General features: G+C 44.4%; 1 protein-coding gene across 19 annotated transcripts in view; it reads right to left on the bottom strand.

Moving 5' to 3' along the window:
* Positions 1–27688, bottom strand: part of FBRSL1 (fibrosin like 1) — a 508705-nt gene that overhangs the window by 329185 nt on the left and 151832 nt on the right. Inside the window, exon 1 of one of the 19 annotated variants that reach the window (XM_027652127.1) lies at positions 743–961. The exons of the other annotated variants lie outside the window; for them this stretch is intronic. The gene's annotated coding sequence lies outside the window, so the exon portion shown is untranslated. Of the gene's footprint in view, positions 1–742; positions 962–27688 lie in introns of those variants that run through there. 19 annotated transcript variants of the gene reach the window in all.

The raw sequence follows: 27688 nt of genomic DNA on the forward strand, positions 1-27688 counted from the left end.
CCATAGCAGACAGATGTGCTGTGTCCACACCCTCTCCCACCACCAGACTGCCCGAGTGCTGCATCAGGAGCTCAGCCAGAGAACAGCCCCCTGAGAGCCCCAAGCACAGGGAGAGGGAGGAACAGCTTCCACAGGGGAATTCGGAAAGACTGCAAAGGAAACTAAGCAGTATCTGCTTCAATTTGAGGAGGAACATTTCCCCAGGCATTAAAAACACTTGTCTGGTGCTCAGTAATGGGCAGGACACCTGGGAAGAAAAAACAGGGCTGATGTTTGCACTCAGCAGATGCCAGGTGAGAAAGACGGACTTAACCAATGTTGTTAAAAATGAAGGATCCTTTTTCTATGCATATTACTACAGTGCAGAATCTCCCATTGGAGCATGAGGCTGTTGTCATTGAGCACTTCAAGCTTCTCCTTCAGGTGGAGATCTGCTGTGTGCAAAAACCTGGCTCTAAGCAATTAAAGGAATTTGCAGTGTATTTTCACGTTCCAGCGAGGTAACTGGAGTGTTTCTCAGTAACAGCACAGCATTGTATACAACAACTACTACTACCCCACCAAAACAAGTTGGAAAATAAAAATAGTAAATAAATAAATAAATAAATAAATATATAAATCAAAGTACTTCTACCTTCCAGCACCCCACCAAACTGATACCAAGCAGTCAGAACGTGCTGGCTGCACCCACACAACAGAGCAACTGAAGAGGAAGGCAGGACCAGACCCATTTCCCTCCTACCTCCTGCCTTCAGCTACAGGCAGCCACAACTCCCCAGCTCTGTCTTCCCTGCCTGCCACAGGAAGCCCATCTTGCACAGGCACAGTCTGGCTGAAGTTCCCACAGCATCAGTCTGGGATTATTTGGGCTGACACAACCCTGCACGGGCCACCACAGCCAGTGGAAGTTTGTTCTTGGCTACGATGAGAACAAGAAAAGGTGAAACTCGAGAAGATGAACAAGGAAAGAAAAACATAAAATCAAAGAAGTGAAATCTACAGTATAGGACAGCTAGAGAGGCAGGTTAATCATTAACATTATTAACACTGAGGACATCCCCTAAATCTTTAAAAAATGTTTAACTAGCAGAGCCACAGTAAGGAAAGCACGTGGTCAAGGTGTCTTTCCATTTTGCAGAGATGAGGAATGAGTCCCTAAAGACACAGTGAAAGGCACAGCAACCTGAATAAAATGTGTCTGCCTTCTAATCCTGGCTGTTAGATTTAAAGTTCTCTGCTCTGGTTTATTCTCTTCTAAACCTTGATCAGGGAAGTAGAAATCAGTATCTTTTAAGTAGCAACATTCTTATTTGTTAACTGAAATCACTTGCTACAAGGGACAAAAAAAACAAAAACCCAAAGCCTTGACCTTTGACTTTTTTGAAAGCTCAATAAATGACAATAGGAAGCAAAATTGTATCGTGCACCAATAAACCATATATTATTTTATGATATGAGAGGTTACTTAATCTAAAACTATAATTATTAAGGAGAGCGATAAGAGATAAGGAAGGTAAAGACTCAGGGACTTTTCAGTTTCATATCTTATCACTTCTGGTGTAATATTAACCAGCTTGATTCTCAATATCCCAGTCACTTTGTGATCTTTCCACAGTTGGAAACAATTACCAAATGCGAAGTATCCAGAACTTTGTTCAGTTGTGCCACTAAAACAATACAATCTTGTTTTCAAGCCACAGTAGCACCAATGCAGGGAGATGTAAATCCTGCAGATTTTTTTTTCCTTAAGGTTGTGTAAACTTTATTTTGATTTTACTCTGAAAAGGACAGTATGAACATTTACTCTCCAGCCAACGTACTTTTTAATCCACTTTGCAAAGATTAGTAAACTGCTCTCTAATATATTGCTTTGACACCTCTCTAACCAGTTAGGTGATGTTTTCTGGCAGGCACTGATTTATGTTACAAGCCTACAAGAACAGTCACATTAATAAAGCTGATTGTGTCTCTCACCACAGAAATTATTTAATGACGGAGGTACTGTCATGCACATTCACCTGTACCCAAAGGAAATCAATTTACCAGTTAAACCACCCACCTGTTGTTAAATCTTTTATTTAGCTTGCATCGCTATTGATTTTAATTGAAGAAATCACGACTTGTCATAGCTTGTACTGCCTGAGAACTAAAAACTCTTTAATGTGCTGTTAAAAGTGCAGGTGGTTTTGTCCACAGTGAAAGAGTATTGCTCAACTAAATCCCCATATCACAAACCTGCAATCACACACTGCAGCTATGATTGTTTTAGCTCTTGTAAACCCTTGCTGTTGGATAAGGCAGCTTTGAGCAGGATACTGGGGCTTGCTGGTTGGAGAGAGAGATACATATCATTTTATTCAATATAATTTATCCTCTTCTCCTCTAAATCCTCTATCCTGCCAGGACTTATTCATACCAATAATCTCTCAACTTCAGGAGGTTAATGAGTGTAAAATATTGGCATGTACTGCAACGTTAGGGACATAATTTCACATATACTTCAAAACGACACAAACCCACACAGAGGTCAGAAATGTGGAACCTTCCCCAGGTCACTGCTGCTCCTGCACCTCAGCAAAAGTGATGGTGCACATCAGGAAACCAGCAAGGCTGAAAAACTCCCAATATATGGAAGACAAATACAAACCAAAACCAAACCACCAATAAAAAACACAGTCGGACTCTGATCCTAACCCAGAGCTGTCCTGCCACGAGGGAGCAGTGGGCATTAGGAAGAAAGCCAGCTGGAAAGAGGCAGAAGTGCTGCTTTGAGCAGTGTCAGCTCAGTGCCTGTATAAAACCCTGCTCCAAAAGTATCTGCAGTAAGTGCCCCCCATGCAGCATTAAGGAGCAAACTCTTCCTGGAGGTGGCTGTCAGGTGGCTATTTTTGGCCAACGAAACAAGAATGTTTCTCTGGTGACAAGAAACCTACGCTAAAGAAAAAGGCCAGACAAATAAAATACAATTCCAGCCCAGAGCTGTCTCCAGCCATTTTTCCTCTGGCAGCAACTTGGCTGCTCCTCACCCTGGCTGCCCAAAAGGAGGTGTTTCAACACATGCTTATGCTGCAGACAACATCCAAAAGCTTTTCCTTTTGTTGCGACACTGACCCAGAACAAACTTTGAAATCTCAGAAGCTGCAAAAAACCAGATTTGTGGTTCCCCCAAGCCAGCTTTAACCCTCATCCCAGAGGAGCCCGAAGGCAGAGCCACAGACACTTCCCGCTCAGGGCTGCACGAGCTGTGCCTCACACAGTGTCTTCACACTGTGCCACTAAGAGCCTCTAACACTGGCAGATGGGTGAGGCCTCCAACACTTGGTATTTTTCAAGGGAAAATAATATCCTGTTTTTCCCCACTGGAGGATAAATGGGGAAAAACAAGCCAGGAAGGTGGTTTTTGCAGCCACTGTTACACGCACAGAGGCACAAACACTTCCCACCCACAGAGCTCACCCTCAGTCTGGGTCCTGAGCAATTCCCCCATTTATCTGCTTTGAGTAGTTACCCTGCCTTTTATTACACAGCTGATACAGAAGGAGGAATACCTCGTTAGAGTGAGAATAGATATTTTATAAAAAACATTTTTATGCAGCTGCAGAGCAGGTAGAGGGATGAGAATCGACCTGCTCAAAATACTGCTGCCCCCCCAGCTGACTCCCTGCTACCTTTAGCTCTGCATGGTAATAACCATCACACCTATTTCTCTCCCTCTTTGTATAAATACGAACTTAAACCCAAAAGCCCAGTCAGATTTGAGTTGCTACTGTAAAACTTTTCATTTGACATACACACGCCTCGTCGAAGACGGGCTTTTCTTCTTGACAACAAACCTACGAGCTCTGTGTGGGAAATTACAGAACCACCCCATCTTTGATCAGCCACAGAACACCAGAAGAAACAATTCTCTGTCAGGCATTTCACTGAGCTACCACCAGGATCCTCTCCCTGGAATTGCCAGGAGAGCAGGGAGGCAGTAACCCTGAAAAGCTGTGTCAGCTCGGAACACTGAATGCTCTCTGACAACGCCTGCCTGGAGCAAGTGGCTGTAAATAAGAGGGTAGGAGACATTCTTCAGCTCAGAAAGAAACAAGGGGAAAAACAGAGCTGGAAGTGTCCCTAGGCTTTCTAAAATGTAAAAAAAAATTAAAAAAAAAATAGAAAAAAAAATAAAAAAAAAAGACTCCAGCTCTAAAGAACTGAAGGATGGAAATCTCCCAGCATCCTGCAGCAGCAGCCAGATGGTGTTTCTTCACTTCTCGAGGCCCACAAGAGCCATCTGAGCTAGAGGGCAAAGACAAACACGCTGCTGTAATCACACAACTTACCAGCACCTGGCAGATAATAAATGCTACCACTTAACAAACCTACACAATAAGCTGCACTGGGCTCAAGGGCCTCAGCTAAAGGTAGTTCAAGGGTGCCAGCCTGTAACAGCAGCTCAGGGCATCACCCTTCCATATTCCTTCCCTTGAATTGGGAGGCAAAAGCCCTCCAAAAAAACACCAAAGTTAAGGATTCAGTCGAGAATCATCTGCTTAAGAAATGTGACCAATTCAGGACAGGAAATAAATATTTACCCTTGCTGTAATGCCCCTAGCTTCGTTTTTTGACCCCACATGGCTTGAATGCTATTCAGTATCAAAGCACAGGTGATGTCCTTTCATCCCTCAGTACAACCCAAGGTAACCAAAAATAAAAATGCAAGCAGAGAAGGGAAAGACTGGGAATCAAGGGTCACATAGGAGCAAGCTGGACTAGCAGGAGACAGCAACAAGAACATAATCCAAATTAAGCAACATGAGAGAACAGGAAGTTTCCTTCTCCTCTTCTGTCCTTTCCATCCCATGTATTTCTTGTTACCACCTCCCCACTGCACGTGACTTACTGAAATCTGGTTACCTTGTCCTCTCATTTTGATTATGGGAACTCTTCCCTCTTTCTCTGTTTCTGCAGCAAAGGCAAAGCCTGTACTAGAGGTGACCAACCCCACAGGCCATTCCACTGTGGTACAGGACACCACTGCATCCAGGGGTTTCAGAGAAACCGGCCCTGCTCTTGCACAGATGCTCCAGGATGCTGAAGTTGTATTTACACACAGAAGAACACAGTAGGAGATGTGAAGGTGTGAACTTTCCTAAATACACCAGTGTGCCTCTGCACTGACCCAGCAGCAGCTCCTCTAAGGGTCAGACTTCAGCTTCATTCTCTCTGCTGAATGAATCACTGGTTTCTCAGTCAGCACTGCCAAAAGCAAACTGGAGCCAAGGAGTGCAGATGCTGGCACTCTGGGAGCTGGACCAGCTCCACCATCTCGTTTTGTACAGTCACTGCACAGCTGTCAGACAGAACAGTTATGGCCATTACCAAGCAGGGAGAAGAATGGAGCCAGATACCCACACAGAAACGTCTGTATTTCATAATCAACTTGGAGCCATATGCTGGGATTTACTCCACAAAAGCATTCAGAGATACCCTAGCGTGGAAACATAAATCAGCAAACTTAAAATACTTCTTTGAGACTCATTTTTCATATATGTTATTTACTTACACAAGAACATACCCAGCAAAATGATGCTGAAACTTCTCCTAACTCTGTTCCCAACAGCAAAGTAAGTAACTTGAAGCAGGGATGAACTGATCCACAGCTGATCTAGAAAGTCACTAATTTACTGATCTCTAGTTCAACGTCTCCAAAGCCAAGATTAAAACCAGCTCTGCCCCTGAGGCAGAGGGGTTCTTGGCCATGCACTGGGATGCTGGGAGCAGGAGTGGGGACACAGCCCATGGTTCATTAAAATATCAGAGTACAAGCACTTGACGTTGCCAGTTTACCTCCATCCACCAGTTGTGCAGAATCCAAGGAACACACAGGACAGTTGGAAGGCTTTTTACTTTTTGATTCATCCTGACACTAGGAAATCCACAGCATCCCCTCAGTGTCTCTCACCTGTGCAGCACATTTGCTTTTATGGCAGAAATCATTTCCCTGGTCAGATGCTGCTTGAAATAGCCCTGTATTTTATTCTCCTAATTCAGAGCTGCATTTCCTCTGGGTTTCTACGTGCTCACAACTGGCAACAAGTATTGATTACTGCAAACATTTTCCTTTCCTTTACCACTGCTTAAACAAATATAGAAAAATCCTAGACACCATTTCTCAAAAAAGAAGATTTTTTTTCTTCCCTCCCTTGTTTTCAAGGCCCACAGCTGAATGTGGGCACAGCCTCACCTCGGCTCCTGCACGGCTGCAATTGAGCTTTACTTAAAAACAAACAACCAACAAGAAAAAACCCACTTTGGGAGGACAGAAGATTACAGGTAACTGCCAGCTAAAGAGCAATGTGCTTATTTATTTAAGTCCAACACAAATACAGCAGAAGCTTATGGACAAGACAGCTGAGACAAAACGACTCTGCACACATTTGAAAAACCTTATGAACTCTCTTCCTTTCTATGCAATCAGCCTAATTACACTTGTGTAGAAGTCTAATTACACCTCTGCATTAGCTACCAGTGAAGTGTTTCTTGGGTTATTTCTGAGGAGCCTACAATTAAATGAGCCTCATCCATTAACTGACACTTTGTGTGTGTAGTCTCACTGCTCCAATTATGTACCTTGAATCAGCCCCTGAAAATCCTCCTTGCTGCCAAAGATATCCTGGTGAAAAATGAAGGACACTGGAGGTGGCTTGAAAAATACTGCCAACATTAAAAACAAATGCTGTTATGCAAAGCCCTGCATTTTATTTAAATTTGTGCTGCTTGAGATGCAAACAAGATTCATTTCACTACACGGTTGTGCTATCCATTTATTAACTATTCTGCATGAAATCCATTTCTAAATGATTTCACTAAAGTTCATAAGCCATTTTAAAACTCAGAAACTGATGAAAAAGGAAATGATCCTGCAGTTACAAACCTTGAACTAGAAGCCTGATGGAAACAATTTTATTTCTTAATTTAAACAGCATGTGAAATTGGATTCAATCCCAAAATCATTACATGTTCTTTTTAATTAAAACTTATGAGGTTATAGCAAGTGGTTATACTTTCAGAAGGAAGGAGCTGATTTTACTGCTGTTGTAGCCTATGACTAACATTTGGCAAGAGCCAACAAATGAGGCAAACAGAACAAGGTTTCCACATTTTTACTTTGGTGATACAAGCTTTGATACCCAAACCCTGATATTAACAAGCACTGTGACTTCAGCTGGTGACAGCTCAGCTTTCTCCTCTATTTTCTAGGCATCAGTAGTTCATGTAAACAAGAAAAAAACCCCCTGCAATAGGCTGCAATTTGCTCAGTGTCATCAGCTCCCACCCCTTGGGGGGGGTTCTGATACACCACCTATAAATAACACTGACATTAACAGGTTTTCCAGGGTGAAGTATTTTTTATACATTTATTTATTTATTATCAACCTCTCCCACTCTATTCAAGCAGGTTCCTGAGCAAAACAAAGCACAAATGTTCTCACACACTCAGATGCCCAGATCCAAGGACATGTTTATAAGGAACAAATGATTCTCCAGGCTCTTCCCAGAGGGGTTGAGAGGGGAGAGCTCCATTCCTCCCAAGGCTCAATGGGGCACTTGAACCACCACTTGTGGTAGAAGAGACACATTTGTGCCTTGCCTAGGAAAGCAAGAGAGCTGCACTGTCTCTCTTGTATGCCCTGTAAATCCAAAAGGATGACTCCAAAGTTAGCTCAGAGCACCATGCACTGCTCACACAGTGCTGCCATCCCAAAGGTTTGTCCTCCTCTGCATCCTCCCTGGCCACTCAAGGCCAGCACCAGCCTGTCCACAAGCAGAGCATTGTTTTGAGCTGAAGACCCACATTGTATGCCCTTAACCACAGTGGTTTTGGAACATATTCTGCTCCTCTGTGCTCTCTCTTTCCTTTCCACACAGGTGAGCCCTTGCCCAGCACTGCTTTGTGCACTATGGAGCCACCTCAGTGCCATTTACCTGCCCTGGCACTGCAGGGGCTGCTGCACAGCTCCCTGTGACCTCCCTGCTCTGAGCTGAGCATCCCTCAGTGTCTCCAACACTCAACATTTCCAACCACACCAAACCTGAACAGCTTCTTTCCACTTTCAACACCTCCTCAGCGTCCCCATAACCCCCTCAGCTCTCACACCCAGGCAGGGCCCTGTCTGCCAGTGTGGACTCATTCATGTTTTAAAAACCCAAATCACACCATCACCCAGGGCAGGTGTTGGAAAAGACCCACAGTCTCAATGTGGCGCAGTTACTCCACGTTATATCCCTTTCTGTGCTGCACTTAAAGAGCAGGAGGATGCCATAGTGCTAATCCCCTCTCTGAAAGAAGATAATGACAAGTGAAGCAGCACATTCCTGTGCTGCTCACCGAGCTGCAGCTGAGGGCAGCTCTGCTCTGGGCAGCTCAGGAGGAAACATCCATCAGCCAAAAAGCAACAGAAGACTCAGCCTTGCACCGTTTTTTAAGCAAGTCTTCTATTCTGTATGCAAATCAAATCCAACTGAAGATACCACTACAACGTTAATGAAACCCTAAGTGCTGAAAAAATCAGCGTCCAGGGAGCGTAAATGCGCATTTTGAAACCTCAGTTCGCTGTTACAGAAAACATCTCATGACTGCCACGGTCACCTTCACCCACCAGGCTCTGCACAGCACAGAAACGTTTGCCAGCTGCAGAATTACTGAACAGGCATGTTCTCATCCCTCTGTTAGAAAACGAAGTTCTGCTTGTTTGGGTCAATAAGACAGCTGCTTAAAATCATATCATGCCTCCAGAAATAAAGAGAGATTCTTTCAAGACCTGGTCTCTTGAAGTATCTCCTGATTCATCTGTGAACGAGCAGCTGGCTGTAGACCAAAGCCAGCACTGCCAGTTCCCTTCTGCAGGGTACTCCATTTTGTATCTGGATCTGCAGGGAGTAGATTTAAAGACGATCTTGATCTTACATCAGCACTTCACTTTATACACCATCAGTAGTCCCACTGAAATTACTGCTTGGAAGTTAAACTGCAGAGTAACTTCTGCAAGAATTCAATGCTCAACAAAAAGCTTCACTGGCCAGGACCGCTGGGACACTGCCAGAAACAGAGGGACTTTCCTTAAACTCTTGGTTTGACTTAACATCCACTGAAGGCTCCACTCCTGTCAAGTCTGAAGGGTGTAGGGTCATGCACCCGCCTCAAAATGCAAAAAGTGGGCCTCTCATGAGATACTTATAGCTACCTTCCACCTTAGATATGCTGAATGACTGTATTTGAAACTTTCAGGGTGAATGTAATGGATAAATCAAATCCCAGAAGTGATCCTTGTGTAACCTTGGACCTCTGTGATATAATATGAAGATTATTATATGATTCAAGTCAGGGAGCTAATTAGAGTGAAATATAAAAGACAGTTGTTTGAAAACTAATTCAGCTTTTGTATTTGAGGCTTTCCAGGTACTAAATATGTGACAATAATGCTCCTTCTACAGCCAGTTTTGCACCCTCCTATGCTTCATAACCTACTTTCTTTATAAAATGTCCTAAGCTGTGCTCTTCCACCTTATTAATGGTGCAACTTACCTTGCAAACCCCCCCGGAGAACAAGGATCAGCATTTTAGTAGTTTCTTCATTCTAATGCAGCACAAAATGATCCAAAACAAACACCAGCACATTTGCCTTTCAGCGTGACAGCAGCGATGCCAACAGCAGCCCCGCTGAGCATGAACAACTAGGTTTGTTTTCAGGTTTGGACAAGTACTGTAAAACACCTCTGCAAAATCATGACTTTACAGGAACTTTGCTTTTAGGACAAAATCTCCATAAAACGTGCAACCCGGGTACAAATGGCAAGTGGGAACACGCAGGACTCTTCCCTCTCTTCCCTGCTTGACCTCATTATCTGCTCAGAGCCCACTTAGCAGCTCAGCCTAACCACTGAAACCTCACAAATTAATAACGCTTACAAGAGTGCATGAACCATAAGTCACCTGGGGCAACCTTCCAACGAAAAGGAGCTGCCACAAAGTCTCACAGCGGGGCCTGAAATGAGGTTATTCTAACAGCAAGGAAGAAAAAAACCTCTCTCAGAAATCTTTTCCCAATTCTTACCTGCACCAATTTAAAACAAAGTTATTCGCGTTAAAATTAAGGGAGAAAACAAGTCTGGTTTAGCATACTAATAGGTTTCTTGAGCTCAGGTTTCTGTTCAGTAATCAGCAGCTTTAGAAGGGTTTAAGTATCTTGTTTTAACACTGCCCTGACAGCGAGGATCCTGCCCCAGCCAGTGCTTAAGCACTTCACCGGTGTGCTGTAGGTCCAAGGCAGCAGTTTTCCCCTCTGGAGAGCAAAGCTCTGCAAATCTCAACGCTGCTAATCCTTGAATGTTTGCAAATACCAGTCCAACCAGCAGGAAAACAAATCCCCAGCTGGACTGGTTCTCACCAGCACTTCACATTCAACAGTAAACAAGGCCCAGAGCCAGGCAAGGGCAGCGAGCAGAGGATGCTCATCCATATAGATATCAATGCATAAAATGTTAGCCCAGAAACACCTGGCTCAGGTTATGCTTACAAATAAACTTGAGATAAGTTCCTTAGTGGTTTCACAGTCAAACATGCTTAAACTTAATGTTATATTTGCTGCTTTCTTCATTTCTCTTTCCAGGATTCATCGGGTAAATGTTCCCCGTCCCCCAGACCATGAGCTTCCTACACACATGACAACTCCAGGGCACTCCATCAGACTCCTGTTCCACTGACACTGGATAACAGGGCTTCATCCACAGCAGTTGGTGACACACCTCTGATGTTCATCAGACCCTTCATTTCTCAAAGGGTTTGAGAAAGGAGAACCAGGGAGCAGAGCTGGGAGCAGCGGGGATGAGCTTGGGGCAATGGGCAGCCAAGAGGGAGAGAGAGGGTCAGGAGTGCAGACAGGGCTGTGTGTCTGCACAGAGCAGTGCAGCTTAGCAGGGGGAGGCCTACAGTGCATCATGCAAAACTTCTTGTTCTGCTCATTTTTGAATGTCCAAACCAAAAAGATCATCACAGCCTTTAGGATGCTACCTCGCTGTCTCAAAGCAATCAAAAATCTCCATCTTCCTCTTCTCTGCCTCCCCATCTTCCTGTTTTGCTGCAGACCAGTGGACATGTGCTGGGGTGAAAACTCCTGAGGAGGAGTGGGAAATTGCTGCTATTTGGAATGCAAAACCTATTATTTCACCGTAAGAGGAAATTCCTAAAATTCAACTTCCTGTTAAAGTTTATTTTTAATGACCAAACACTATCAAACATCATGTACATGGTAGGATTTCTTATTAGAAAAAAACCCCTTTGAAAATACTCATGATCAAAATAATGAAGCCTGCTGCACGAATTTTTATTTTCCTCTTTAAAGCGCTACTGAAATACGACAAAAAGTTCAACAGTCTTTTTTTAAAAACAAACAAACCAGACACACCGAGAGGACGTGGCATTCCTTTCTATCAGGATGGCTTCATTTAATCAGGAACTGGAAAGAGGAAAAGCACTGGAAGGAAGAGACAAGAAAGCCTGACCTCAGCAAGTGCACAGGCTGCCCTTGCTTCCCTGGAGAGGGGCAGGGACAGCAGCACATCCCTCTTGAGTTTTTAAAACTTGGAAGTTCTTTGAGGAGGAAACCCATGATGAAACGCTGACAAAAGAGCAACTGAGTGTTGCTTTGTGACCTGCTACTTTCTACACTGAGACAAGCAGTTCTTTCTCCAAGCAGAAATACAGGAGTGAGGTGTGAAGATGAGAAACACCAGCGGAACAATTGTCTTCAGGGACTGCTTGTGCAGAGGGAATTTTGCTTGTTCTATCACCAACATGTGGAACAATAGGAAGGGAACACTCTGCATTACATACAGCCCCCCATCTTGCTAATGAGACAAATTAGCAAGAGGAGTAATTTCACAGATCTCATTTCACACGTCGGACCCATGCTGAGACTGCAAGGCAGTTCTCTCAGCTGAGCTTCCTTTGATTTGCCAACTAAACACACACTCAGAGGCACTGGATCCATCCCTGGAAATGTATCTCCTCGCACTAAGGTGTTAGGAAAGCAATGTGCTGCTTCTCCAGATGAGAAGAACTGTGCATGTTGCCATCACCGGGTGCAGATCTTCACTTGGATGCCTTTGATTGGAAGCACTCCCTGTACCTTTTCCCAGGAAACTCCGCTGTGGACTAAGAAACCAAATTCCATTGTGGCACAGGCACATCAGCAGCCTCTGAGGCTGTTTGTGTGATGCCATTCCTCTGCATCTTCACCACTTGGCTCTCTCCCCACGCAAAGCCACCCCCCAAGCACACCCAATTACCCTGAATTGAGGGCACTGAGCTGCTGGAGCTCTGGTGTGCTGGGACGGGCAGGAACTGGGGCACAGGCTGGGATTGCCCCTCAGGCACTGCCAGCTGCTCTGGTTTTCCCTTTTCAGGATGTGACTCATCCATCTTGCATGCACCAACAGGACCATCCAGAAAGTTTCCACAGGGAGGAGAAAGGGCAATGTGGTCCCAGGACACCACGGTGGAGGGGCTTTCTGCACCAGGCACCTTTTTACAGAAGCCCAGCATAAGCCTCTCCATTAACAGACAACCATACCCTGGCTCTGAACTGAGCACCAAATCCCTCTGGAAACATTACTGTCACTCTTGCAAATACACCAAATACTACTTAGAAAGAAGTATTACATTATTACAATATGGGGCTTTTCCTCTTTTCCTTTTTTTTAAATCTCAGTTTTCTGATTCACATTCACTGCCTCAAAGGGGGAACATCAATATATAAGTTCTATGTCAGAATTAAACCCCACCCTGAGAAGTGTGCAGGGAAAGGGAAGAAGAAACTGGGGTGGATTAAAAAGTAACTACTAGAAAAATCACTTAAATTCCCCACTTCTGAAGGAAGCCAATTACAGAAATCCTGTATTCATGGCATTTGACCTTGTGTTTTGTCTGCAGCACACTTCTCCATTCCTACAGCTCCTAAAAGGACACTCATGAATGTCTGGATCCAAAAGTCATTGACAGCATTAAGTGCCAATACAGGCCAACAAACACCCAGTAACTAAGAAACCTAATGCCATTAAGAGTATATGTATAATCTAAATACTTCCTGTACAATCTACATTTGGCCCAAGTCCACCATCTTACCCAGCACATCATGTACTTTAACAGGTAATATGACATGTAACTGCCAGTAGGTTTCAGAGATAACAGCTCTCTACACCAAACAGAGGCATTTCCCAGAGTTTACAACTCCCATTTCTCGCTGTAAATGGAAACAAGACAGAAATCACCAAGTCAATTCAATAAATTATTTGAACTGGGCACCAAACCCCTGTTTCCGAATTTACAGGTATTATGGATGACAAGACTCAGCTCTGCATTTCTTCTGAAATCAAATCTGAAAACAAGCCAAATGATTGCTGTGCACCTGAAACATCAGCCAAATTTACTAAGAAATCCACTCAAAGTGCAGGCAGGAGCATTAGGTGGTAATTCAATGGAATTGGGAAAAAGAAAGGAATGAATAATTTACTGGGTTTAGACAGTCAAAACTTACCACTTTTGGTGAACTTTACCTCTGAGATTTTAGATTCATTCAAACCCAAACCACAGCTCAGCAGGTGCAAATTCATAAAAGCACAGAGTTTGCATGACTCACTTTTAACTGAAACCACCATCTTTTTGCAGAGCAGCAGCTGTGGCAAGCGCTCGAAGAGAATAAATATTTATTCCTCCTTAAATAAAGCTGCCTTCCCACCCACGAGCGCAGGCAGAACAATCAAAGGCTTCTCAAGGACAATTATAGGAAAAACTCCTGCCTGCCAAAGTCAACCAGTGCCAGCAGAGTGAAACCTGGGACACAAGCTCCACAGCTCCTTTGACGAAAAAGGCTTCCGTTACAAATCCCGCAGGATTTCGAGCTTGTTTCATAGCCACAAGGATTATTTCCCTCCTTTCCTGGCCAGCTCTCCCTTCAGAATTCATCAATATCACTCCTTGCTGCTATATAACATCAACATGATGCATCCTGCAGCAGCTTCTCTTCCCAAGGGGCACAAACATCAGACCAGTGCTAACTGTATTTTTAAGTTCAGTTTATCTATTTGCTCTGTTTTCTGCTATTTTTATATCTGACTATTCATCTTCTAAAACAGTCTTTTGTGATGACAAATAACAAGACAGATCAATTCCTTTTTGCTCCAGATGTTTAGATAAATTACTTCAGATAAGAAACAGCTCTTGTCACTGAAATTGCTACAGAAGCTCAGAACAGAGTACTAACAGCTGAAACCTTATACACTTAGATTGATGTTTTTAATTGGATTTTTATTGTTCTCTGTTGATTTTTCTTGTTTGTGCTTCTGTGCACTTATGGATTGGAACAGCAACATCTAGCTGGAGAAGGCAAGCAGTTGAACTTATAGCAAGGATCTAACTGCTGAGAGCTGTATTTTTGCATACAAATAGTTCATTTCACAGAGTCAGGGGTTTGTACCACAGGACCTGCATGTAGATGCAGCCTGGACTCCTCCTAAATTGGAACGATGTCCCAGTTGCACACAGCTTTGCAAGAGCCATGCTGGCAGGAGGGCTGGACACCCACAGAACCTCGTGATACCCACAGGGAACGTCCAAGCTCTTCCCTCCTGACTTGCTTTATGGTCAGTCACACCAATTTACTCCCCACAGCCTTTCCTTCCCCACCCTTCGAGCCTGCTCTGAACAGCCCCATGGAGGAGCCGAAGCAAGAACCCCTGGACTGACTGGCAGAGATGACAGGAGCATTCCTGCAGTGGCAACCAAACCTCTGGCAGGCTCAGACTGGGACAGTGCCTGTGCCAGAGGTCTGGAGCCTCAGAACAACAGGGGCTCGCTGCAGGGGTGTGTAGTTTGGCACTGACACCACACGTTTCATCAATGCTGCTCACGTAAAACAAATAAGAATTAAATCAGGGCTACTGAAGGCTCCTTCCCGGCTCCATCCCATTTTATGGCTTATTTATTTGCCAGGGGTGATGTTATCTGCACGGCATTCGCATCCAGATCCTTATCCTTCATGTGGCAATACTGCAAATGCAAATTCCTGTTTTCTGTTCACAAGGAACAGAGCAGTGACTGAGCAACCACGCACACGTGATGTCAAACCCTAATGAAATCACAGCCTGCCCCAGTGCCCAGTGGCATGTTCAGACTGCAATCCCGACTGGGCATGTAACGGCAAAGGCAACTGCTGAGAGCATCCTGGATCACATCCAGCCTCTTCCCCAGCAAAAGAGGGTAATTAGGCTTTCGGGTGTCGTCTGGAAACGCTCCCTCATGCAGGATTTTCCCAGCAGAGGGCACTTTTGATTCACAGACCACTTCAGAAGCTGCTTTTTGTTATTCTCCATCACCACCTCAGAGAGCTGAAGCAGAGGTGGTGCTGTCTGCTTAAAAATAAAGACATCGCTGCTTTAGCTCCACTTTTCTGCCTCCCTCTCCCCCCAACAAGTTTTATTAAGTTCTCATCTTTAATTCATGCCTGCAGCAGAGCTGATGTCACTTTTTTTTGCTATTAAAAAAACGATCCACAAAGCACAAGCCAAGCTTGCAGTGGTATCTCACCTACTTTTCCTTCTCTATTTTTATTTTCACTTCCAGTGATTTGTTAACACTCATTATCCTCAAAAACTGAAAACCTAATCCAACAGAAACACAACCACAGCACTTGGGAAGGAAAGCAAACAAACCACCTATTAGATTACATGCTCCATCCCCTGCAAAGGTAGGACACAACCCACCAGAGACATCTCACAAATTAAACCCTCCAGTTGCCTGCAGGAAATTGCAGGGTGTTAGGGACCAGGGAAATAAACAGCTTAGCAACCACTAAGGTGAATTCCCCTTCGGGAAACTGTCGTTTCACAGTGGCTGCAAAGTGAGAATGAGGGAGGATGTGTGATAAGAGTGTGTGTGGGGGAGAAGTTTCCAGCAAAAGCCCTGGGAATTGAGATGTTTTTAACTGCTAAAATCAAAAGCAATAACGAAAAAAAGGATGTTTGAATCAACTAATGCACACATCTGTCCTAAGTTAAAGCACTGGGATGACCAATCCCTGCAGTTTTGCTGTAGTTTTGCTTCGTTTGCATACAGCTGGGATGTGGGGTTTAGGTTGGCAGCACCTTGGAGCTGACTGAAGGCCAGAGAGCCTATTTTAGGACAGTAAGGATGCCAGGAGTCCTCTCCATGGGCTTCCTGCTGTGAAATCCTGTGCCTGTGCCTACTGGGGCACCATCCTGGAGACCAACAACTCAGCAGAGCCCACCAGCACCCGGACCCAGCAGCCCCCACCCTCAGGCATTCCGGCCTCTCCCACTGGCCCCAAGGACACAGGTGGGTGACAGGAATCCTGCAGAGCAGATCCGTGTCCTGCTGCAGACGAGGAGAAGCTCACTCAGCAGTGAGCAGCCCAACCCAACAAGTCATTTCCTCCCCAAGTTATGTAATTCCGAATCACTCCGGTTCCTCTTGGCTCGGGGATGAACAGCTTTGTTTTTTCAGAAGTCGGAGCAGCGGGTGGTGTGGTCGTGTTGTGTAAGATAATACAGAGAGCAGAACAATTACTGCCAAAGGAAAAGACACTGTATCACAGGCTTTGTGTTGCACTGTGGAGTGGGACTTGCAGAATCACTTGCTTGTTTGTGACAAGTTTTACTGGAAGGTACGTTGTGACCAACCATCTCTCCAAGCCAGGAGAAGTTGTCCATAAACACGCTTAAATAAAGAGTAAGAAAGCAACTCAAGAACAAAGGGATTGTGCAAGATTTGTGTGATGGCACACGGGGGAGGAGGGGTATAAAAAAAAAAAATAAAATCCCAAATCCCACAGACTGTTGCTTTTGAAACAACAACGGGTGAACCCCAAATCCGTTAATAGTTCTGCTGAAATCAAGAGAGCTAAGCCAGCTGACACAGTAATTCCCCAGATATTTTATTCACCTGTTGCAGGGAAGGGACACATTATTCAGCTCATGCAAGGGCATGAGAGGAGCTGTACAGGGCAGGCCAACTACAATGTTAACTGTTGAATTTTGGGCTCCAAAGCAAAAAAAAAAAAAAAGTGGAATTAGGCTCTTTCTATGATTCTGTACTTTGCCTTCAGGGCTTATAATAGGATATGTAATTACATGATTTTGTAATATCTTTTCTATTATTTTACAGAAGCTGTAACTGTTGATAACAGATACTTGTACTTACACCACATATCAACCCCTTTCTGTGGAAAGCCCAGCACTGAAACATCTCCCCACATGAGCACCAGCTTGCAAATAATTAACAATTTTGGGAAAAGAGGATATTTCCCTGCTGGCTGTTAATCAGTAGCAGGCCTGAACATATATCCAGTAGCAATCATGTTAAGAAAAATACGTGAAATCTGCAATAAAATGATGTTTGGCCGGATTCCAAATCCTACATAGTTCACAGGCACCTTTCAGCTGCCTTCAGCATGCTCTGAACCACACAGCACTACAGGCTGTGTTGTGGTCCTTACAAAAACAAAAACCACCCAGAAAACCCTCACAGCCACCAGCTTCACACACAACACACAGCTGTGAATACCTAAGCTATGGCCTTCAATAAAATATGAGTCCATATCTTAAATTCTGGAATTCAGACCAGTAAGGTAACAAGGAACAAACTGGTCCCAGGATTCATGGCAAAAAGATGAATATCTTAATACACACATGGCTGTCAACTGTGTGGCCCCATAAACTGCTCTGTCATCACCCCTGAGGGCACACTAGAAACTACCAATATTGGCACTATGGCCAAAAGGAATTTTTATCATACTACAGGCTCCTGGAATAACAATAATAACAACAACAACAAAAAAACCTTTGCAAACACATTTTGTGCAAGAACAGTGAAAAAGTTTTGAGCAAATCTTTTAACAGAACCTTCTGCCCCAAGCCCAATCCTCCTGCTTTATTCTCCTTTTCCCTTAAAACAGGGCTTATTCCACCAGCCAGTGGTGCAGATTTATCACAAGGAGAAACACATCTGACTCCCAGCTCCTGCAGGACTGCAGCAGCCCAGAGACTTCAGCTGCTTCCACCTACCAGTGGCTTCCCAAGCGAAGGGAGAATGAAGGGATTGTTTGCATCTCTCCACAGCCCTGAAAAGCTTCGTGCCACCACTGAGCTTTTGCTGAACAGACACGGTGCCAGGAAGTCAGTGCCTGTGAGCTCCTGCTTGTTTTCAGGCCTGGCAGTGATGGATTACGTACAACCACAAGTTGGGCACAAACCAGCTGTCTCTCTGTCTTTTCCAAACATCTTGCTTCAGTTTCTGTATTATAGAGGTGCCAATGCCTTGTTTTAGGATGCCTACTGCATAAAGAACACATATTTCTCTGAATATTTTACTGTCACACAGAGGGACTGGACTTTTTTTTTTTAATGCTGTTGCTCCTTCCCCAGCACATTCCCCACAATAAAAGTCTCTCTGTTCCCAGAGGCCTGCAGCTGAAAAGACAAACTGCACTACAGCTTTTCTCTGCACAGAAACCCACCACGTGCAGATCCTGCTGGCACATGAGAAACCTGTGCCCCACACCCCCAACCCTCCTGCCAGGGCACTGTCTGGAACAGCAGCACCCCTGAACTGCAGGGGGTTCCATCATGGACCAGAGGAGAAAAAAAGGAGAAAATACAGCTTTGCAAAGAGTCTCACCCTGCTCCATGCAAGGCTGGGTACAACCCTCTGTGGGAGTGAACACAGACACTACGTGTTCAAGCACGCACACAAGCTCGTGTGGGATTCAGTTACTCCAAAGGATGTCTGGGGGAAAGGGCTGTGAACAGCATCTACCTTGGGAGGGGGAAATAAAAATTACTGGTTATTGAATTTGGGTCTGTCAACCACCAGAATTAAGCACTGAAGACACTCTGAAAAGCCTTCCAGTTTTGTGGCAAAAGCCATGGTAACACTGCTGTGCTGTCCAGCAAAGCCAGAGCAATTCCCAGGGAACAGCCTGGGTCTGGCTGCAGCACTGCCTGCATGGCAAAACCAAAACACACAAAACACAGATGAAAGATGTTTCCCCTCTTCTCTCCCTGAAGGAAAAAAAAAAAAAACAAACACACCAAAAACAAAAAAACAAACCCATCCTTCTTAGGTTGAAAAGGAGATCACAGGGAGGGAAACACGTAGGAGTCCAGACGAGTGATAGAGCTGTAGACCAGGCACTGCTGCATCTGCTCCAGCTACACACACTTGTCTAAGAAAAGCATTATGATTTTTTCTCTCTCTTCAGATGTCTTGCCTGGATGCTTTAAAGCAGCCTCAGAGGAATGTGCTCTTGGGTCTGAATCCCGTAGGAAATTATCCTTTGTGGTGGATGGTCTCCCCTTGGGGCCTGTCTGTGTGTTTTGCTTTCATGTAATCCTCCCACCTTGGTTTTCTAATGTAATGCTATCCACATTATTATAGCTCTTTGAAACTCTCAAATGGTACTTACTCAGGCTGTCATATTTTCAGCTCTCCTAGACTGGGTCTGACTGGTCTGGATGGCCTGTGGTTCATGCCATAAATATTTAGCTAAGTCACCAAAAGATATCACAGAGCAGTTGTATGCCACTGACAGACACCATGGACAGGAGTCTGAACCCTGGGCCCCTTCCAAGTGGGATGTGCTCTACAAGAACAACAGAGACATAACAGCAGCACCACTCTGTCAGGGTTACTCACAGGGGCCAACTAGTCTCTTGTCCTACTTCCCCTTTTCTTTCTACAACTTCTGCTCCAAGAAAATTCAGCAGATTACATGCAAACTTTTAAGACAGCTCTTGTGGTTTAGATCAATTGTACCAAGAGCCCAGCAGGTCCAGCATCCTGACCTGCAGCCAGGACTCCCTCTACACTGCCTGCCACTGAAGCTTTCTCAGAAGACATGAATCTTCACTGCCACCACTGCTTCATTTGCACTGAGAGCAGGGTTTTGTGGTTTCCTTCCCAGTTCCTCTGCATCACACAACCTCAGTATTTGGTTTGCATCAAGTTCATTGTCTCACCGGTGCACCACGGGAATCTAACCATAAAGCAAGCCCTCCACTTGGAGCATTCTCTTTTCTTCACTCTGGCATGAATTTACACCCTGACAAGTCGGATCTTTAATATCCCTCCCACACACACGCAGAGAGACAACTTCAGTGCCTCCCCCGCCCAACAGCGGATCCCCTCAAACACATGAATCAACGTTTACCCGCAGCTTCCCTCCCGTGCTGTCCAACTGCCAGCACTTATCACCCTGTGGAGGAACACACTCAGACACCACTGCATGGCTGACTGAGAGCATGGCTGACTGCTCTGCTGGGGTTTGGCTCTTCAAAGTTATCTACACTTGTGACTCTGCTCCTAATCCTCCTGTTTGCTTGCTGGATGCCCACAACTAACCCAGCACTCATCACCAGCCTTGCCTCTGGTCTCCCCAGCTGCAACACTGCAATAATGATTCTGAACTTTTCTGCAGAGGACTAAGGAATCAATGACAAGAGGTGAATTTTGTGGCTAGTTGATTATTACCAAGAATTATGTGCTACACTCAAGCTTCAAGCTTTTCATCTAATGCAGGGAGGTATTTCATGGACACAAGGCTGATAAACTTCACAGCACGTGTGAAGAGGTTGGTAAGCATGTCCATTAATGACATTTTGAAGGCTTCTCTGAAGAAGAAACTCAACCTTGGCTGAAAAAACCTCTGACTACATCCCAATTAAGTTGGCCCATTGCTACACAAGCTTCACTGCTGCAGCTACATGAATTTCTGCCCTGAATTGCTCAAGCATTAAAAGATGTGGAGAAGAAATGCCAGGTCCTTGCATCACTGCCCACCTCTCCCTCCCTTTTATTATATTTTAGAATATATAATATATTCTTGTTATAACATATAGATTATTATTTTAATTAAATAATATATTAGTGCATAGCAATAGAGGTTAAGCAAAACCTTTCTTGTATTTTCCTCCCTCACTTCCCTAAGGAAGGTTGATACAAAGGAGAAACGTTCAGTTCCATTTACAATTTCTGTCCTGAGCTGGTGCTCAAACCACCTGTGTGGTAACAGTCCTCAGGCCATTTCACCAGAGAAGTGCTCCAGCAGCAGCAGCAGCAGCACAGCAATTCTGCTTTGTCTTACTGTCAACTGTGTTGAAAAGCAGCAAAGTAGGAAGGTTTTGCTTCACTCTCCACTGCACAGCAATAAATTGACACAGCACAGCTGCAGCCTGCTCGAGCTGAAGGAAGGAAGAAAACAATTTGGGGCTCACATCTGTGCAGTAACTATTAAGAAAAACTACTCATCTCTGTTCCACCAAAGCACTGACCCAGCTATGCAGTTCACTTCTGCTGATGACATTAGCTTTAGGAAATGCTCAGCATGTTTATTTTGCAAACAGCATTTTGCTTGGAAATTACAAAAGAATCAGAAGTGCCACTTGCTGTTAGACAACATTATAATGCAAAATGAAGCACAACCATTGTGATGGGAGAACACATTCATTAACTCAAGAGAGTTGGCAGTCTTCTGATATTTAGTAGATTTTTCTCAAATTCAACCCCCTGGAGTCATGGGACCTGAAAATCTAAATTTTCTTCCTTTAATAGAGCCTTTTTAGCAGCCCTCATAACTGCAGGAGTTGAAAGTTACTTACTTAAAGGGCAAATATAAAGATTTTTTAAAAAATTATGTTGAAATATCATCTGTTTTGAGGACAATATTATGATTCTGAACATCAGGTTTAGTAGCTCTGAAAAACCAGCATAGAGGAGTTCTTCAGAGCAAAACCTAAATCACTCATTGGTTTATCTTTTAAAGGCAATTTATGACTGCTTACAAAACAAAGACACAGGAATCCTCAAAGCCATGGGCCTAACTCTAATTTTTGTTAGAGCTGCACAATTGTGATGACTTGCAAATGGTTGTGATTGATGACAGAATAATGCAGCAACCGCAATCAATTGATTCTTACATGATATAATGGTATTTTTAAATCTGTCTTTGATCTGAAAATACCTCTGTGCTTGGAGGTTATTAACAAGAGGGGTGTGTGTTACTGTAAAAGTACCCAGCAGTATTCTTGAAAAATTCCCTGTCTGGAAAATGTGCTTTCCAAAAAGGGCCCCTGAGAAGAACACAGATGGATCTATGCAAAGCTTGGCACTTCTGTAAGAAACAAAACAGGACATGTTGAGGTGCAGAGGAACAAAAGGAGATGGCCACAGCCTGGAAGGGGCATTAGCAAAAAACACTGAAGAAGAAACAAGTTTGGCTATCACTTGTTGTCTCCATGCATCACTTACAGAGAGAACCACCAGCTCAGGAGAAGTCAAAGATAATGAGAAAAGAAAAAAGCCAAAGGAAAAAATCCAAGAGTTCCTGCCTGGCAGTGTATGTGGAGCACCCACCCCGTGCACTGGTGTCCCTGTTTTATGCAGCATATGGAATATCCTCCCTGGCCAGGCCTCTGACGGGAAACATCAGCAGGTTGACAGGACTGAGATGAATGAAACTTAATGACAAATGGGGAAAAAGGTCAGAACAACATCGAATCTGGTTTCCCTCTGCCTTGCCCAGCTGCACAGCCCGTGGAGCCGCAGTCCTGTCAGTGCTGCTCTCACTAATTACATCTGCACAGCTAGAATGGAATGTATTAAGGTTTAAAAAAAAAATTTACCCTCTGAACCCACTAGTACATATCCAGAGGAACTATTCATTTAAACTTCAACTTAAATACGTATTTATCTTTGTGCCCTGAAGTCTGACATACCTCATTTTCCATTTAACCTCTCCTCTTTTATGCTTTGTAGAAGTTGTACAAGATCATTTATGCAAAGATTTGATATTCATAAAAAAACCCAAGCAATTGGAAGAGCCAAACACTTCAAAGGGTCAGCAATCGATGCACACAACCCCTATAGCCCATCCAGCTGGGGAGATACAGGCACAAACTGTCGAGTGCAGGTTAGGAAATGTTCCTTGTTTCACATCCCTGGCACAGCATGGGGAGGGAGAGCTGCCCACAGGGGGACACAGGTCAGACCCTCTGGGAATGTAAACTGCAGGAATAACTGTGAGCCAGCTCACAAACACTCCCTGCAGTCACTGGGGCAGCAACAAGGCAGAGCAGTCCTGAGGAGGAGGAGGAGGAAGCAGATATGAAGCCAAGGTTGGGAAATGTGGCATCCAAAGCCCAGAATGGAGACCTGCCATGCACAGCTTCCCTGGAGCTTCTCCTCCATGTGCTTGATCCCTGCCATGCTGCACTTCCCTGCCCAAGAAGTACCACTCGCCAGAGAGGGCACAGCTCAGTGTGTGTCAGGCTGAGGGACCTAACCTCCTACATTTTTTTAATTTTTTTTTTTTTTTTAGGAGCAGATCAGGGGATCCATCACCCAGAGGTATCTTTCAAGCACAGACAAAAGCACCTACCCTTCCTGCAGGCTGCACTGAGCCCCTGGATGCAGTTGGGAAGTCACCACCTCTCCTTTGTGAGCCAGCACAGAGTAATTCAGAGCAGAAGCCCAGCGTGAAATCCCCACACAAACTTATCTAACAAGATGCTCTCAAAACCTTCATTTTTTTTCCAAGCTGAATTTTATAACGCTTTCAAAGGGTCCAGAGACTGCCATCTGAACCCTTTATCCACCATCAAGAGCATTTACTTCTTCTTTAATCTAACATGTAGATTTAATAGCTTTATATTGGGTCTGCTCTGAAGGGAGTCTCTCAAAGTCAAGTTCCTGCTACTTGCACATGGAAGGTTACAGTGGTTCCTTTTATGGGCTATCCCAGCCTCAGCAATATTAGAATCCCTAATGGTCACAAAATGTCAACTTACAACTTCTGTGTCTGATAGGAATCATGCCTGGTTTTAGACATGAAGCAGTAAGGAGCAAAGTACCTTAAATGACCTGCTGAAGGTCATCTGTGGATCTAGAGATGAGCCATGCACCTTTTGTACCTCGCTCAAAAAAACCACCTTTCTTCCTTCTATGACTTGTGTTCGGGGATTTTTATGTACTATAAATTAGGATGAAGCATTTCTTTCCACTGGAAAGACCCCAAAACTACAAGTACACATAAACATCAGCTCTTAATCATTTCAAGAAGCCTTATTCAGAGGTAATATTTCAGCCACTTACTTACAGTAGTAAGACACAGTGAATCTATGCAGTAGAACAAAATTAATTAAGGAGAAAAGCAGCACGTGGCATTCAGAGTGCTTGCCTCAAAATTAGAGATAAAACCATTTCAACTTGACAAACTAAATGGTAGAATTATAATTTACCAGAAGCTTTCTTGATTTCTTTGCATCGACCAAAATTGTCTCCCCTCTCCTTCATTTATTCTCTTTTCTGCACCACCTCGAGGAACTCTTCTGTGCTAATATCCCCAGAGAGCTGTAAATTCTCAATGAAAGCCCAACAGAAAAATGGAACAAATATAACGTGATATTCAAATGCAAATTGTAAGTACTAATATGTAACAGCTTTTTTTTTTCCTTGTTGGGATTGACACTGAGTTTCCATCCATTCCCCTTCCTGAAGGTTTAACCACACCAAGGGGGCTCCCAATGTCTTATTTGACAGCCAGTGTAAGTTAATGAAAGACAGTAAGTTTATAATGCAAGTACTCGATCTTAAAGCTCCTTCCCAACCTAAATGATTCTGTGAGTAAAGAAAAATTAAAGCAATATGCTCATTTTGTCTGAGCCAGGGATGCAGTGCAGCAGCTCCTGGTGCTGGGTAGCACATGTGCAGCCCAGAGCTTACTGAAGCTTTGCAGATGAGAGATAAGCAATACTTTGTATTTCACTCAGATGTAGATTATGAGCCAGGGAAAAGCAAGCTTAAAAGGTGAATGGCTTCTTTTGGCATTAGCTGAAATCTCTGCTCAGTCCCCAAAGCAAGCCAACAGTGAGGTCAGGCTACAGTATGGGAATTCTATAGTCAATAAAAAGCCCTGTTTTTAAAGCTCTGAGTTGGAAAAATTCAATGTGGATGACCACTTATTGAAAGGGTCATCATCCAACAGAGAGAAAATTGCTAGAGCAACAAAGAGCCCAGAAGTATTCCTCAGTTTATAGAAACCACAGAGAAGGGTGAATTCTAAATCCCTCTCCTCCTAGTATTAATCTAGTTTGCCTCCAAGGATCAATTTATCCAGTAGAAACCGCATTGTGATGGTGCAGTCAAGCCCCTTCTTCGCTGAAATCTGAACCTGAACCATAAAACAAGACTTGTTTTTTGGCTGCACACTGACATTTCAGTATTTCTCTAGCACTGAGAGCACAGCTCCAGTCCTGCACTGACAGGCAGGAAGGACAGATGGGGGCCTCTCACCCCAAGCTGGTTTGTTCAGTTTTCATCCATGGAGCAACTTTAATTTTGCTGTACTCCAGGTGACATTCTCAGGATGTTTATTATAGAGTCAGAGTTTAGGAAGAACATTTATAGACTTCCCTCCAGCTCCCAAGGCCCTGAGTATTCCCCTCTCAGGGAGGAGTTTGCAGCACACCTGTGTAAGGATGGCTGTGCCTGCACCGGGGCTGCCGGAGAATATTGATCCTAACACAGCACTAACCTTGCCCAGCTGCTCTCAGAGCAGGAGCATCAAAGCAATGCTTGAACAGGCTCCTCATGGATCCTGTAGCAGGACTTTTCATGCATTAGACTCACTGTGAAACAAGGCCAGCTCAAGGAGTCTTCCAGCAGAATGTCCCACTGCAGCACAAAGAAAAACCTTTTATACCTGAAGGGAGAAATTCCTCCCCCACGAGACCAACTCTCTGCAACTGCTTCCCTTTCTGATCCTCGTTCTTAAACCAGCTGTATCCTCCTGCTCACACTGGTGCTCCCAGAGCAAGGAATTTGGTTTGCTAATTAGCACCGTTAGGGAAGTTGGGGAACATGAAGCAGAGATTAAAAAATTGCTCAGGCTGGGTTCTTAGCACTTCACCCTGGTGATATATCCGTGTCGTAAGCTCTGCACTGAACAGCACTTGACTCAGCCTCAGTTTGCAGTGGGGAGAAATTAATTGCAATCTAATAGGATTCAAATTGGTACAAGGGATCCCATCATTACGGGACAAGAAAGAGTAAAACCACAGTACATTAGCAGCCAGCAAAGGGCTTCGGTCAATGCAGTGGAACAGGCAACACCATGGCTGAGACATGATGAATTGATACCTCGATAATTGTAATTTATTAGTCGGTGGTGCTGAACTAGCATACGAACCAGGTGGGAACAGCCTGAACCCTACGCAGCGTTTGCAGAAGGAATGACATTCCCTTTGCAAGGTCTAACTTGAAATAATTTTACACTGAAGCGAAGATGTGTCACAGCTTAATTCAAGCAGCAGTTATGTGTACTGGAGGATGAAAGTGTAAATCAGCAGCAGACTGGGAAACAGAAAGCTCCTGGTATCAAATGTCAGTGGAGTTGCTCCCTCGCTCTGCAGCCTCTGACAAGTCACTTGACCCCCCAGTGCTTCAATCCAGGCAGCTACAGCACCAGGTCAGGAGCAAGGTTCCCATCACGGGCCACACTCACCCTCTGTGCTCAGACCTGGGGTAAACTGCAGCCCTCACCTCGCTGTATTTAAAACTGGCACTGGAATTAGTGCATGAGACTGGCCTGTGGATATTTAAAGTCATGTGTGACAAACAGGCTTTATGTAATGAATTATGGTTAAGCTGCGAGAGTAAACTTGACAGACATGCACATGCATTCACGGTCACACAAAGCCCAACTGTCCCACTTCCACATGAGCAGCTCCAAGGGAACATCTACAGAGCAAAATAAAGGTTCAGTTGTGGCATGGACGAATGCACCAACAAGGTTTTCCTTCCAGGTAGCACACACAGCCAGGGTGGTAGAGCCCAAGGCAGCAGAGGTGAACAAGCTGGGATCCCCATGGGCTCACATCCCTGCTCCTCCTCTCTGCTCAAGCCCATGCCACTGAATACTCATAACTTGTTGCTAAATTAAGCAGTCATTCACAGGGCTAGTAATGCCTCACTCCCCCCGGATTCTGCTGGGCAGGCAGAATTTTAGGAATTTGGAATATTCTCCAGTTAATTTCAGAAAACAGAATGCAAGCCACCAACACTGGAGGTGCCAACACAGCCCACCGGCAGCTGCTACTTCCCTCCCATCTTGTGTTAGGGAAAATCTTTTGGATGCCAAACCCCCTGAAGCACAGATCTGCCACCCTCACACCCGGCTGGAACTTCACAACTCCTTTTGCCTCCTCCCACCCGAGGTCAGTGAGGAGAAGCAAAGAGCTCCCAGGCATCACTCCAGGGAGGATCAAAAAAATCACATGAGAGGTGAAGGCCTGGGTCTCTGAACTAAGGGCAATACAGAAACAAATCCCACTGCTGGGAAGAATACAAGGGATGAGTTAATACTGAATTGCTGAGAGTTTTTTTCTTGGCAAGCCTTTTTAGCCCATTGCAATCAGCTTTATGTACATTTATACTCTAAGCTGCATAATCAAGTGGGGCTATTTCAGAGTAATAGATACCTCCTTTTTCAAGCTTCCATAAGTGGATCTATTCCTTCCTAAAGCTACCCGAAAAGCCAGTTACTAAAGACAGAAAACCACAAAATTACACATT

This window comes from Corapipo altera, unplaced genomic scaffold, assembly GCF_003945725.1.
Source record: "Corapipo altera isolate COAL_440 unplaced genomic scaffold, ASM394572v1 67, whole genome shotgun sequence".
Lineage (NCBI taxonomy): Eukaryota > Metazoa > Chordata > Aves > Passeriformes > Pipridae > Corapipo > Corapipo altera.